The sequence below is a fragment of the Balaenoptera borealis genome (genome assembly GCF_965194805.1).
Source record: "Balaenoptera borealis genome assembly, chromosome: 13".
NCBI classification, from domain to species: Eukaryota; Metazoa; Chordata; class Mammalia; order Artiodactyla; family Balaenopteridae; genus Balaenoptera; species Balaenoptera borealis.
In genome coordinates, this window is record NC_138870.1 from 47533266 (window position 1) to 47549429 (window position 16164).

Here is a 16164-nt window from a genome sequence, read left to right on the forward strand (position 1 = left end):
GGGCTCGAACCCGTGTCCCCTGCATTGGCAGGCAGATTCTCAACCACTGCGCCACCAGGGAAGCCCCAGTTATTTTCTTATTGATACATATGAGCTTTTTATGTATTTTCTAAATTAAAGATAAGTTTTTAGAGCCCTTCATATTCTTGTAATATATCACCCTGCCCCTTTGTTTTCTCCACTCCCCACCGCCGCCCAGGATTAGCCTAAACCCAACAATATGATGTTATGTCCTCCACTCTGTCCCCAGTTCCTTTGACCCTACCAACTGTTAGGAGGGAAAAATTTTCCCCTCTTCTCCCTTAGTTCTTTTGACTGGTTGAATAATTTAAATGACATAAGGCAGATAAACAGAAGAAAAAAATTAAATTACTTATATACGAGGAATCCGTGCAAACATGGGAGATTCCAAAGACAGTCAGGCAAAATGAGGTATATATGTCATTCAGGAGTAAGGAGAAGCGGGTAGGGGTCTGGGACTTCAAAGGGAAAGAAGGCTATTCACGGGAAGATGAAAAAGAGCAAATGTTTGGTAAACAAATATTTGCTATGCCATGGAGAGACAATGGGACAGTGAGGACTTTGGTCTCCAGGCCCTGCAGAGTTCCCCCTACCATACCTAGCCCACATTCTTTGTGGGTATCTCTGGTGATAGTGCTCTCCCTGGACCAGGCCCTGTATCCAAATTCTGTAGGCAGTTAAGGAGGAGGTAAAAAGAAGGACTTCCTGAGTCTTCTGTTTCTTAAATATAATTAGCCTAAAATAATCCTCATGCCAAAAAGACACATATTGGGGTGACAGATTTTGCTTCCCTACACAACAGAGCAAACCCTCAAATATGGGTAAACCAATGGCTGCTTCTCTGCTCTTACATCCCTACTGCTGAGCACTACAGTTAACCAATTCCACAGCTTTTGTGAGGGTTGGTGCCACTACATGGTCACTAATCAATTTCCCCTCATGCTCCCCAACCTCTAGTCTCTCTTCACCACCCTCAATTGCATTTATCCACTCATATTTCCTTTTCTCTCAGGAGATGACCTTGCCTTTTACTTATATGAGAAATTAGAGACCTCAGGTTAATCTCTTTCAGTGCCCTGCCCCATTCCACTCCACCAATTTATCCACATCCCAGTTAATCCTTATCATTTTGCCCATAGTACAAAGAACAGATTTTTCTTTCTTCCAACTCAGGCTATGGATCCTATTTCCTTTCACTCTTTGCAATCACCTTGCCCCATCAACTATTTCCACTCTCATTGATTTTTTTGCTAAATCTTTATTCTCACCCTTGATCCACCACCCCCTCTTCCTCTACTCTCAGCCTTCTAATCTTTCACTTCTCCACCCTCCCTCCCCACCTCAGGTCTTTATTATATAAATTGATTTAAGTTTTTTCCCCCAGTAATCCTTGTCTTCTTCCTCTCATCTTTCAGGAAGGGTCCTCCTCTTCCCATTTTCTAGAACTATTCATACATTGTTGTATAATAAACTGGATTGATATTTCTGGAAAATATGCATCAAAGGTAAAAACAAAACAAAACAAAAAACTATCCATACCCTTTGAATCAGCAATTTCTGTAAATAGGAAGAGTACCTTAAGGAAACCATCAGAAACAATCCAAATGGACAGCAATAAGGAATTTACCAAAGCCCATTCAAACATCACCTTCATTCATTGATTTATGCAACAATTATTTATTGAGCGCCTATATGTCTGAATTGATACAGGTGTAGAGAATACAGTGATAAGAAAATAGATACGGTCCATGCCCTAAGGAGTTCACAGTCTTGTATAGAGGAAAACACTAGAGAAATAATTAGCCCTTCCTCTTCTCCTGGAGGGGCTGCATGTTCAGAGCTGAGGAGACTGCAGCAACCGGCACATTCAGGATCAAGGAGATGGCCACCAGTGGGATGGAGGCTGAGGAGATGGCACCTTGCCACCAAGGAGGCAGTGGGCATGGCCAGAACCAGTGGGGTGAGGACCAAAAGGCTAAGGAAGTGGCTGATAGGTCAGTATATTGGTTAGGGGCAGGAGAAAGATAGGAAGTTGTATAAATACACAGATTGAAGATAATGGAAACCATATTTCTCGCTATTGGTGAAATAATTTATAAATAGGAAAAGGGAGAAGGCAACAATCAACCCTGTACTGTTGGACTGGAATTGGAGGTATTGGTATAAAGACCACCAAAAGAAGACCAGGCTCCTTGAAGAAATGGCTGAATCCAGGGCTGAGGCAGGGAAAGTGCAAGATGAGCCTGGAATATCTTGTTTTGCTAGAAAGTAAGAAAATATTCAAAGAATGATAAAGATATGTTTTTTTTTTAAAGTTTCATTTTATTTATTTTATTTGTGGCTGTGTTGGGTCTTCTTTTCTGTGCAAGGGCTTTCTCTAGTTGCGGCAAGTGGGGGCCACTCTTCATCGCGGTGCGTGGGCCTCTCACTATCGCGGCCTCTCTTGTTGCGGAGCACAGGCTCCAGATGCACAGGCTCAGTAATTGTGGCTCATGGGCCCAGTTGCTCCGCGGCATGTGGGATCTTCCCAGACCAGGGCTCGAACCCGTGTCCCCTGCATTGGCAGGCGGACTCTCAACCACTGCGCCACCAGGGAAGCCCCTAAAGATATGTTTTTAAAAGGGGAGAGGGGGAGGCAACTTGGCTCCCACTGGCTAAATCTAGACTATTTGAGCATCAAAATAAACAATGATGGTAACAAATTATAACCCATTGAATAAAATAGGAATCCATGAGTTGATATAGATTAAATAAATAAATGAATAAATAGCTCTTCCTTACTGTAGAATACCAATTAATAAATGTAGAAGAATGATGGAGTTAGAAAATCACCATTTTGCAAGCATCACAGAAATAATTGATTCAAGCAAGAATTGTGAATGGATGCTAAAGCCAGTGGGTGAAAATTTGATGAGAATTAAGGTATTTACATAATCTCAAAGTGTTTCCCAGAAAGTATTTATGAATTACAAAGGGAAAATAGGAAATTTTACAGTTGAGAAAACTACAGGCAAAATACTAAGTGATCAGAGTTAATATCACCAATAATAGCATAAGTTAGCATTGTGTGCCCCCTGATATGACACACTAAGAAGAAGACAGTATCACATCTGTGGCATTTCTGCTAAAAATGCCTATGCTGAGCCTAATGACAAGGAAACATTAGACAAATACAAACTGAGAGACAGTCTACAAAATAAAAGACCTATACTCTTCGTATATGTCAAGGCCATAAAAGAAAAAAGACTGAGAAACTATGCCAAAGAGTAAAACAAAATGCAGCATGTGATCCTGGATTAGATCGTGGAGATACAGGGATAGATAGATGGATAGGTATTCAGATTTAGATATTTACACACACACACACATACATATGACTTTGTTAGGACAATTGACAACATTTGAATGGGAAACAAGATGGTGGTATTGTGTTGATATTAATTTCCTGGTTTAGATGGTTTTACTGTAGCTATGTGGGAGCATTTCTTGTCTCAGGAAATGTACACTAAAGTATTTAGGGGTCATGCAGCAGGCATCACTACCCTCAACTTTACCTCCAACAGTCAGAGAGAGGAAGACAACGATACAATGATAAAGTAAATATGGTAAAATATTAATAATTGCAGAATCTGGATGAAGAGGATACAATAATTCTTTATACTGTTCTTGCATCCTTTCTGTGGGTTAAAAAAATTTCAGAATTTTTCTTTTTTTAATAAATAAATAAATAAATTTATTTATTTTTGGCTGCGTTGGGTCTTCATTGCTGTGCGCGGGCTCTCTCTAGTTGCGGCGAGCGGGGGCTACTCTTTGTTGCAGTGCGTGGTCTTCTCATCGCGGTGGCTTCTCGTTCCGGAGCACAGGCTCTAGGTACGCAGGCCTCAGCAGCTGTGGCTCACGGGCTCTAGAGCGCAGGCTCAGTAGCTGTGGCGCACTGGGCTTAGTTGCTCCGCGGCATGTGGGAATCCTCCCGGACCAGGGCTCGAACCCATGTCCCTTGCATTGGCAGGCGGATTCTCAACCACTGCGCCACCAGGGAAGCCCAGAAGTTTTTTATTTTAAAAGAGATAATCACACAAACAAGTGTACAACTTCAACTGTGATAAATGATATAAAGAAAATTAAAGAGTTTATTTATAGGCAATAAGTCTGACGTAGAGGGGGATCTAGAAAGGCTAAAAAGGTTTGTGTGGTTATTTCTTCTTCCACTTCTTCCTCTTTCTCTTCCCCTTTTTCTTCTACATCTTTGTAAATTTAGCCCAAAATATGTTCCCAGAGTCACTGTCCAGCTGCAGTGTCACTTAATAACATTCCCCACACTACTTCCCTGGGACAGTGATCTATGCTGTCTGCCTGCACCAGTGATGCAGGGGCCTCTGAAAGCACAGCATGTGCTGCATCCAGTTGTTGGAGTGTCAAGACATTGGTTAAGAAAAAGTTATTATGGTACAAAAGTTTACAAAGCGTTTAATTACAAAGTCTCAGGAGGAGGCTCTCATTGACAGCATCAGTTTCATTTGCTTAGAATCCAGTGCATATATTTTTGAGATTAAAAAAAAGGAAGAATAAGAGGGCTTCCTCTTACACAGCTAAGAATTGTACATATATGCATGTAGGTAGCACATATGACCATCATCTCTTAGAGAAAAGGTAAGATTGAAGGCACATAAAGCCCCAGGAACATTGCTCTCAATGTCTATTTTTAAAGCAAATAATCTACCAGCATTACAGTTGTTTCACTTTCAACTAATGGTTTTCTCTGTGTCCAGAATAAACTTATTCTAAATTGTTAAAGCTTTGGGGGGAATGAGGAGTGGGGCTTGCCATCATCCTCCAGTGGTGATTTCCCACAATTTACTGAGTTCAGCAAGATTCCCATAGGATCTGTCTCACTCTTTGTAGCAAACACAGGCACCCTGGAACCATTTCCTCCTGGGCTATAGAAGCCTCTCCAATCTTTGATTTATGAATCCTAGTCCTTAAGTACCCCTTCCTATCTTTCCAGCTCACTCCCTCCAATAAATATCCTTAGATACCACCAGGATATATACTCACTTTTTCTATCACCTCTTCATTGTCCCTCAACTTAATATATTCACTCCAATCTTTATCCATCTTAAATTCTATGGGCAATCATTTTAATCACTTCCTTGTTTATACTATACTTGCCTATCTCTGGGAAAACTGTACTCATTCAGGCAACACAAAACCCTGGTTGATTCCAACTTTGTATCTGCTCCACATGGCTGAACATGGCTGAAGAACAACTAAGCTGATGTGTGTTTAAATTGACAAACTTCCATTGGGCCCTGAGTGCTGTCCAGCAATCATATTATACTTCCCAAGTCCATTATCTTCCACTCTCCTGGGCAACTAATTTACACCTTCTCCTCGTTCTTTAACTTAATATCTCCCCCCCACCCCACTTTGAGTTAATGATCTTGCTTCCTACTTGACTAAGAAAATTGAAGCATTCTGAAGAGAACTTCAATTGTATGATCCTTTTAATGTGCTGTTGGATTCTGTTTGCTAGTATTTTGTTGAGGATTTTTGTATCTATGTTCATCAGTGATCTTGGCCTGTAGTTTTCTTTCTTTGTGACATCTTTGTCTGGTTTTGGTATCAGGGTGATGGTGGCCTTGTAGAATGAGTTGGGGAGTGTTCCTCCCTCTGCCATATTTTGGAAGAGTTTGAGAAGGATAGGTGTTAGCTCTTCTCTAAATGTTTGATAGAATTCGCCTGTGAAGCCATCTGGTCCTGGGCTTTTGTTTGTTGGAAGATTTTTAATCACAGTTTCAATTTCAGTGCTTGTGATTGGTCTGTTCTTATTTTCTATTTCTTCCTGGTTCAGTCTCGGCAGGTTGTGCATTTCTAAGAATTTGTCCATTTCTTCCAGGTTGTCCATTTTATTGGCATAGAGTTGCTTGTAGTAATCTCTCATGATCGTTTGTATTTCTGCAGTGTCAGTTGTTACTTCCCCTTTTTCATTTCTAATTCTATTGATTTGAGTCTTGTCCCTTTTTTTCTTGATGAGTCTGGCTAATGGTTTACCAATTTTGTTTATCTTCTCGAAGCACCAGCTTTTAGTTTTATTGATCTTTGGTATTGTTTCCTTCATTTCTTTTTCATTTATTTCTGATCTGATCTCTATAATTTCTTTCCTTCTGCTAACTTTGGGGTTTTTTGTTTTTGTTCTTCTTCTTTCTCTAATTGCTTTAGGTGTAAGGTTAGGTTGTTTATTTGAGATGTTTCTTGTTTCTTGAGGTAGGATTGTATTGCTATAAACTTCCCTCTTAGAACTGCTTTTGCTGCATCCCATAGGTTTTGGGTCATGGTGTTTTCATCGTCATTTGTTTCTAGGTATTTTTTGATTTCCTCTTTGATTTCTTCAGTGATCTCTTGGTTATTTAGTAGCATATTGTTTAGCCTCCATGTGTTTGTATTTTTTACAGTTTTTTTTTTTCCTGTAATTGATATCTAGTCTCATAGCGTTGTGGTCGGAAAAGATACTTGATACGATTTCAATTTTCTTAAAATTACCAAGGCTTGATTTGTGACCCAAGATATGCTCTATCCTGGAGAATGTTCCATGAGAACTTGAGAAGAAAGTGTATTCTGTTGTTTTTGGATGGAATGTCCTGTGAATAACAATTAAGTCCATCTTGTCTAATGTGTCATTTAAAGCTTGTGTGTCCTTATTAATTTTCATTTTGGATGATCAGTCCATTGGTGAAAGTGGGGTGTTAAATCCCCTACTATTATTGTGTTACTGTCGATTTCCCCTTTTATGGCTGTTAGCATTTGCCTTATGTATTGAGGTTCTCCTATGTTGGGTGCATATATATTTATAATTGTTATATCTTCTTCTTGGATTGATCCCTTGATCATTATGTAGTGTCCTTCTTTGTCTCTTGTAATAGTCTTTATTTTAAAGTCTATTTTATCTGATATGAGAATTGCTACTCCAGCTTTCTTTCAATTTCCGTTTGCATGGAATATCTTTTTCCATCCCCTCACTTTCAGTCTGTATGTGTCCCTAGGTCTGAAGTGGGTCTCTTGTAGACAGCATGTATACGGGTCTTGTTTTTGTATCCATTCAGCCAGTCTATGTCTTTTGGTTGGGGCATTTAATCCATTTACATTTAAGGTGATTATCGATATGTATGTTCCTATTACCATTTTCTTAATTGTTTTGGATTTGTTTTAATAGGTCTTTTCCTTCTCTGGTTTCCTGCCTAGAGAATTTTCTTTAGCATTTGCTGTAAAGCTGGTTTGGTGGTGCTGAGTTCTCTTAACTTTTGCTTGTCTGTAAAGGTTTTAATTTCTCTGTCGAATCTGAATGAAATCTTTGCTGGGTAGAGTAATCTTGGTTGTAGGTTTTTCCCTTTCATCACTTTAAATATGTCCTGCCACCCGCTTCTGGCTTGCAGAGTTTCTGGTGAAAGATCAGCTGTTAACCTTATGGGGATTCCCTTGTGTGTTATTTGTTGCTTTTCCCTTGCTGCTTTTAATATTTTTTCTCTGTATTTAATTTTTGATACTTTTATTAATATGTGTCTTGGCATGTTTCTCCTTGGATTTATCCTGTATGGGACTCTCTTTACTTCCGGGACTTGGTTGACTATTTCCTTTCCCATGTTAGGGAAGTTTTCAACTATAATCTCTTCAAATATTTTCTCAGACCCTTTCTTTTTCTGTTCTTCTTCTGGGACCCCTATAATTCGAACGTTGGTGAGTTTAATGTTGTCCCAGAGGTCTCTGAGACTGTTCTCAATTCTTTTCATTCTTTTTTCTTTATTCTGCTCTGCAGTAGTTATTTCCACTATTTTATCTTCCAGGTCACTTATCCGTTCTTCTGTCTCAGTTATTCTGCTATTGATTCCTTCTAGAGAATTTTAAATTTCATTTATTGTGTTGTTCATCATTGTTTGTTTGCTCTTTAGTTCTTCTAGGTTCTTGTTAAACGTTTCTTGTATTTTCTCCATTCTATTTCCAAGCTTTTGGATCATCTTTACTATCATTACTCTGAATTCTTTTTCAGGTAGACTGCCTATTTCCTCTTCATTTGTTTGGTCTGGTGGGTTTTTACCTTGCTCCTTCATCTGCTGCATATTTCTCTGTCTTCTCATTTTGTTTAACTTACTGTGTTTGGGGTCTCCTTTTCACAGGCTGCAAGTTCGTAGTTCCCATTGTTTTTGGTGTCTGCTCCCAGTGGGTGAGGTTGGTTCAGTGGCTTGTGTAGGCTTCCTGGTGGAGGGGACTGATGCCTGTGTTCTGGTGGGTGGGGCTGGATCTTGTCTTTCTTGTGGGCAGGGCGGTGTCCAGTGGTGTGTTTTGGGGTGTCTGTGAACTTAGTATGATTTTAGGCAGCCTCTCTGCTAATGGGTAGGGTTGTGTTCCTGTCTTGCTAGTTGTTTGGCTCCAGCACTGGAGCTTGCTAGTCATTAGGTGGAGCTGGGTCTTAGCATTGAGATGGAGATCTCTGGGAGAGCTCCCACCGGTTGATATTACGTGGGGCCGGGAGGTCTCTGGTGGTCCAATGTCCTGAACTTGGCTCTCCCACCTCAGAGGCTCAGGCCTGGCACCAGGTCAGAGCACCAAGACCCTGTCAGCCACACGGCTTACCCACTCCAATTCCAAACATCTGCTCCCACAAAAGATCTTTCTATGAAGGTGTAAGCAGTGAGTGGACTGTAGCCAAGCAATTCATCCTGGTTCTGCTGCTTCCAAGTGATGGTCATCAATCATCCCTAACAGTTCAATATGGATGCTCCTGGTCAGCAGGTGACTTTTCAGATGGAAACATAGGTACCCAAGCTCCTCACATCTTTATCACACTTAATTCCAAGGTCACTATGGTTGTCTTGACCTTGGAGGTTGTAACCTGAGGAGAGGAGGAGGAGGATACGTGGTCCGTCAGAACCTGAGCCTGGAGAAGCAGCAGCAGCAAACTACCTTGATGCGGCCAGGCCCAGCCCCTTGGATGAAAACCGTGAGGGCAATGGCGGTGTTCTTGAGCCCCCCACAGCAGCAGGAGGAGCTGGCCCCACCGGCCGCTGAGGCGCCACAGATCATAGCAAGAAAGCAGCACTGCAACCGTACTGCGTTCACCCAGTTGCAGCTGCAGCAGCTGGAGAACGTTTTCCACGGCACTTAGTACCCCGACGTGTTCGTGCAGTCTGAATCATTTGATTTAACCCCTGGCACTAGCACCAGCCTAAGCATGCTTTTACAAATGACATGGTTCCTCTTCTGTTTATGTAACCTCTCAAGTAATATCTCCTCTTGCTGAGCTCAGCCCAGGACTCATCCAGCTGATCCAACAGCACTGGGCACTGACAATGTCCTTATGTAATTGTACAATGACACTTCTTCTCACTCACTTTCCTTATTTGTATTTTCAAGGCAGACTCTACACAAATGCTTAACTCTGCTTTCTATTGCAGCCATGGTTTGCAGTAATTCACCTGAGTCAGGTGACTCGCTTATGAATTCTGCTCGTACTGCATTAACTTGTTCTACAAACCTGACCAACTCCTTTATCTCAGACAGTTGGCTAATTTTACTAGCCTTTGGCCTGCTGGTGGTAGGCTTGTTCATTTAAGGTCAATGCACTCAATTTGTAGATATAATCTGAAAATCCTAAATGACTAAAGCTAATAGCTACATTGTTCCAGTTTTAGATTTCACAGAGCATAATCCCTCCCACACCTTGCACCAAATGACCAAATTTCAATATGTGAGCTTTTCTTCTGAGGTTTAATATCTTGTATCTGGAAAGGACCTGGATTGGAAAGAATAGATGGCCTTATTTTCAAGGCAGCAGGTGCTTCTTTCTAATTCTTCAAAGTGTTGGCAAAGGCAGGGGTTAATTGACTGTTCTAATCTTTGTCAGTATCATGTATTTATAAGGGTTTTGTAATAAGAATGAATTCTTTCCTTTTAAAATCTGGTTCCCAATTAGATGGATGAGAAATACATCACTTTACACTCTTTCCACTAAAGTAAACTGTGTCTGTATTTGGTCTTCTTTTGAATAACTTAGACGATGGTCTTTACCTTGATAATTGCCATAACTATGTTCAGAGCTTGAAGTCCCAGGATCTGTTCTAAATCATCACTCAATTTTTGTTACTAACCATTGTTTTTCCTTGTAGGTCATACCCCTAAGGATAGTTGTGTGAATTGAAGTTGAAAGATCCTGGTCAATTGATCTCCAAACATAATTTAATATTGTTGAATGGAACATTAAGGGCTATTGTTACGGATTAATGCTTCTTGATTTTTTATTTGGCTATGAATTAGCTGGAGATCTTGTTAAAATGTGGATTCTGATTCAGTAAATTTGAGGCGGGTGCTGAGTTTCTGCATTTAAAAATAAATTCCCAGGTAATGCCAGTGATGTTGGTCTACAGAACATATTTTATTTTATCTTATTTTATTTATTTATTTGTTTTTTATCTTTTATTTTTTGGCCATGCTGGGTGGCATGTGGGATCTTAGTTCCCCGACCAGGGATCGAACCTGCATCCTCTGGATTGGAAGCACGGAGTCTTAACCACTGGACTGACAGGGAAGTCCCTACACAACATATTTTAAATAGCAAGGTTCTAGACAGTGTGATAAGTGGCTTCTCCTGACTTTTCAGCATGCTCAGAGTAGGTGTTGTGAACACTTTCAAAAGCAGGTTCCCAGAAAAACTGGACAGCTACATGTAAAAGAATGAAATTAGAACATTCTCTAACACCATACAGAAAAATAAACTCAAAATGTATTAAACACCTAAATGTAAAAACAGATACTATAAAACTCCTAGAGGAAAACATAGGCAGAACACTCTTTGACATAAATCACAGCAATATCTATTTGGATCCATCTCCTAGAGTAATGGAAATAAAAACTAAAATAAATGGGATCTAATTAAACTTAAAAGCTTTTGCAGAGCAAAGAAAACCATAAACAAAACAAAAAGACAACCTACAGAAATGGGAGAAAATATTTGCAAACAACTAACAAGGGATTAATCTCCAAAATATACCAACAGCTCATATAGCTCAATGTTAAAAAATCAGACAACTCAATCAAAAAATGGGCAGCAGATCTAAATAGACATTTCTCCAAAGAAGACATACAGATGGGAATTCCCTGGTAGTCCAGTGGTTAGGACTCCGTGCTTCCACTGCAGAGGGCACAGGTTCTCTAGCTGGTTGGGGAACTAAGATCCCGCATGCCACGCGGTGTGGCAAAAAAAAAAAAAAAAAAAAAGACATGCAGATGGCCAAAAGGCACCTGAAAAGATTCTCAACATTGCTCACTATAGAGAAATGCAAATCAAAACTATAATAGTAAAATGAGGTATCACCTCACACCAGTCAGAATGGCCATCATTAAAAAGTCTACAAATAATACATATATATGGAATCTAAGGAAAAAAAAAAAGGTCATGAAGAACCTAGTGGCAAGACGGGAATAAAGACACAGACCTACTAGAGAATGGACTTGAGGATATGGGGAGGGGGAGGGGTGAGATGTGACAGGGTGAGAGAGTGTCATGGACATATATACACTACCAAATGTAAAATAGATAGCTAGTGGGAAGCAGCCGCATAGCACAGGGAGATCAGCTCAGTGCTTTGTGACCACCTAGAGGGGTGGGATAGGGAGGGTGGGAGGGAGGGAGATGCAAGAGGGAAGAGATATGGGAACATATGTACATGTATAACTGATTCACTTTGTTATAAAGCAGAAACTAACACACCATTGTAAAGCAATTATACTCCAATAAAGATGTTTAAAAAAAAAAAGTCTACAAATAATAAATGCTGGAGAGGGTGTGGAGAAAAAGGAACCCTCCTCTATAGTTGGTGGGATGTAAATTGCTACAGCCACAGTATGGCAGTTCCTTAAAAAACTAAAAATAGAGCTACCATATGATCCTGCAATTCCACTCCTGGGCATATATCCAGAGAAAGCCATAATTTGAAAAGATACATGCACCCCAAAGTTCATTGCAGCACTATTTGCAGTAGCCAAGATATGGAAGCAACCTAAATGTCCACTGACAGATGAATGGATAAAGATGTGGTATATATATATATATATATATATATATATATATATATATATATAATGGAATATTAGTCAAAAAAGGAATGAAATAATGCCATTTGCAGCAACATGGATGGACCTAGAGTTTATCATAGTAAGTGAAGTAAATCAGAGAGAGAAAGATAAATATCATATGATATTACATATAGGTGGAATCTTAAAAAAATGATACAAATGAACTTACATACAAAACAGAAATAGGCCCACAGACATAGAAAACAAATTTATGGTACCAAAGGAGGAAGGGGGGGGAGGGATAAATTAGGAGTTTGGGATTAACATATACACACTACTACACATAAAATAGAGAACTAACAAGGACCAACTGTATGGCACAGGGAATTATACTCACTATTTTGTAATAGCCTATAAGGGAAAAGAATCTGAAAAAGAATATATACATACACACATATATATACATATACATATATGTATAACTAAATTATTTTGCTGTACACCTGAAACTAACACAACACTGTAAATCAACTATACTTCAATAAAAACAACAACAACAAAAGCAGTTTCCCAGAACCTGTTTGTGCATATGTTGTGACATTTGAGATTGAGTGGTAAGAAAAACAATACACAGTGGCAGCTTTAGCATATTAATTTATGTGTACTCCCTCCTGAAAATCCACTAAAATGATAGTAAATATCTTTTTAAATAAGGCAATAAAACCACAAGAAATAGAGAAGACTCACAGCATTGCAGTTTTAGGAGAGAGAAAGCAAATGGAAAGTGGTAAATGACTTAGCAGAATTGAAAATGTTGAATAACAAGCCAGCAATGGAGGACCTAAGAAGCAACTCAGTTTAGCTGAAGAACTCCCAAAGGCTCAAGAATTGAAGCACTAGATATCTCTGGAATTAGGGATAGAGAAGGGATGGAGAAAAGGATTGTTTGAAAGCCTATTTAAGAAACAGACCATTGGATCCCCTCCCAAATATGTACAGCAACTGCCCCTCTCACACCTGGGAAGAGGGGGTGAGATACAACAATATGAAGATACAACAAAAGGTATCTAGATGAGAATGGGGTTGGGCATTTGGCAGAGTTGAGCGCATGGATATTGTACTGAAGATGAGATGGAGTGAAATGTACATAAGGAGCACTGAAACCCTAGGCCCAGCATTCTTCCTACATTTAGCAACCAAAATGGTGGCAGCCCGAGATACTCTTTCCAGGTGGGAGACTGGAGGAGCTTCTCTAGGGAATCTGACAAATCCAAGAGAAAAAAAAAAAAAAAAAAAGCCTAGGACACTGATATCAGGTATCCACTGAAATAGTCCAGTCAGAGCAAAATAACAAAGATCATAATTGACCAGCACTACCAATTTGCAGTTCTTTAGTTCCACACTCTTAAATGTGAGCAAATAGCTAAGGATCAACAGACTTTAGAAGAAAATATCAAGTATGAAAGGTAGAGACCAAAATGAGCTGACAGAATAAAGCCACCTGAAGGAAGCAGAAAATGCAAATGGGAAGATATACATAAAACATTCTCAATATCTTCAGAGAGATAAGAGAAAATACTACATACATGAAGCAAGAAGAGGATACTAGGGACTTCCCTGGTGGCCCAGTGGTAAAGAATCTGCCTTCCAATGCAGGGGACACGGGTTCGATCCCCGGTCAGGGAACTAAGATCCCACATGCCGTGGGAAAACTGAGCCAGCGCGCCTCAACTAGAGAGCCCACATGCCGCAAACTACAGAGCCCATGTGCTCTGGAGCCCACGCGCCACAACTAGAGAGAGAAAACCCTCACGCCACAACCAGAGAAAAGTCCGTGCGCCCCAACTAGAGAAAAGCCCACCTGCTGCAACAAAAATATCCCGCATGTCGCAATGAAGATCCTGCATGCCACAACGAAGACCCGACACAGCCAAAAATAAAAATAAAGAAATAAAGAAGAGAACACTATTAAAAAAAGGAACAATCAGAGAACAAAAAAGAGCTCTCGGAAATTACAATAGCACAATGAAAACTCAGTGGAAGGGCTAAGGCAAAGACATGGAATGCAGAAAATAAAACCATAGAAGTGTAACTTCCAAATAATAGAAATTCTAGAAAGAGGGCACAAAAATAGCAAAGAGTATAAAATTATCAGGGAAAAATTCAGTAAGTTTTTCTAGAAATGAAGGACATGAATTTCCAGATTGATAGGGCCCATGGAGCGCCCAGCACAATGGGTGAAAGCAGACCCTGGCTCTGGCGCTGGGGCATATCAGAGTGAAAGTAAGGAAGAGCAAGGACGAAGAGAAGATCCTACAGACTTCCAGAGAGGGAAACATGATTCTTTTGAAGGGTCAGGAGTCAGAATGGCATCAGATTCCTCAATAGCAATGATGAAAGCTAGAAGAGAAGGGAGCTATGCCTTAAAATTTCAGAAAGAAAGGGCTTTCCATTCTGGGGTTCCACACCCAGCCAATATCAATTAAATATGAATGATGAGGGGGAAGGGAGAAGGGAAGAAGGTCAATTTAGTGGTAAAACATCAAAAAGTAAGCCAATAAAGATAATTATTAACTCTAGAGAAAATAAAATGTTGTGCAGGGAATCAAAAACAATTATTTACAAAGTCAGCATAATGCCAACACTAACAATCTGGCCAAATTTCTGCAAGGATGAGGGTGATTGGAATGTACCTGGGGGTGGGATGGGAGTGGTGAAACAGGTTAAAGTCTTATCTCCCCATAGAGAAATCAATGGAAAATACACATACCAAAAACAAGCAACATAAGCATGTTATTTAGATATATAGAGGTAAATACCAAAATAATTGACTAAAAGAATCTAAAGGGTGTCCTCATTGCCTCTTCATAGCAACTATTTGACTGCTGTGCCTATATAATTTTTGTAAAATTACCAGTTTTGTAAAATTAAAAACCACAATTTAAAAAGGAACGAGATAAGAAGGGCACTCATTTCTATAAGCAGTCATCTGTTGCAAAGACTAGAGCTGTGGTTTTGGAGAAATATCAAAAGGATAAGGAAGGAAATAAAAAGCACAAGATCTCACTACCCAAAGATAATTGCTGTTAGGATTTCAGCTAAGATTCAGTGTATTGTCTCCGAGCCGAACATTTAACCTAGCACATTTCTGTTGCACCCCAAGATTCAAGTGAATGGAAAAAGCATGAGCTGAGCACCTACTATGTGCATTGTGTTAGGTGCTAAGAACACAGAGACAAAGATACACAGTCCCTGTCCTTTAATTCTACTACAGGTTAGACTTACTCAGAGGTAAAAGGAACATGGAGTTTTCATTGCCTCAAGAAGTCCCTCTCTTTAATTTCTTATTAACAAACCAACACTGAACTTATTAAACAATCTCTGTGGCTCCAAAAGTTCTAAAAGGAGAAGAAACTTTGCCGAGGCCAGTAATATACCTTCAAAATGAAACACACTACAGGCTAATCAGGAATTTACCAAATTTAATTCTTATATACTCAATACCAGCACAAAATGTCAAGTATAGTAAGTGCTTGCAGCCCTTACTTTGCCTGACATAACTACGAGTAATCATTTATCTTCACTGTGGTTTTGTCACCAGCAAAGCCCATTAACAATTCCCAGGAAATAAAAAAAGAATCTGGGTAACAAAATAAAGTCTAACTTTTTTTTTCTTTTCCTTTGAGTCCGTCTTGTTTTACTCGCTCATAGGGTGCCACGTGCAGAGGCCTTGCAGCTAGCACTTCAGACCAGAGTTCCTAGTGCGTAATGGCTGCGCCTGACACCTCAGCTCGGCGGACCGTGTGGAAAAGCGCTGCACAGGACACTGCAATTCAAGATGGCAGCCGTGGGCCGTGTGCAGAGATGCTGCACTAGGCACAGTGATCTGGAGCGTGAGCAGCACAGCTGTGCCGTCAAGCAAAAGCTCTGCCATTGGACTTCCCTGGTGGCGCAGTGGTTAAGAATCCGCCTGCCAATGCAGGGGACACAGGTTCGATCCCTGGTCCGGGAAGATCCCACGTGCTGCGGAGCAACTAAGCCCGTGCGCCACAACTACCGAGCCTGCACTCTAGAGCCCGC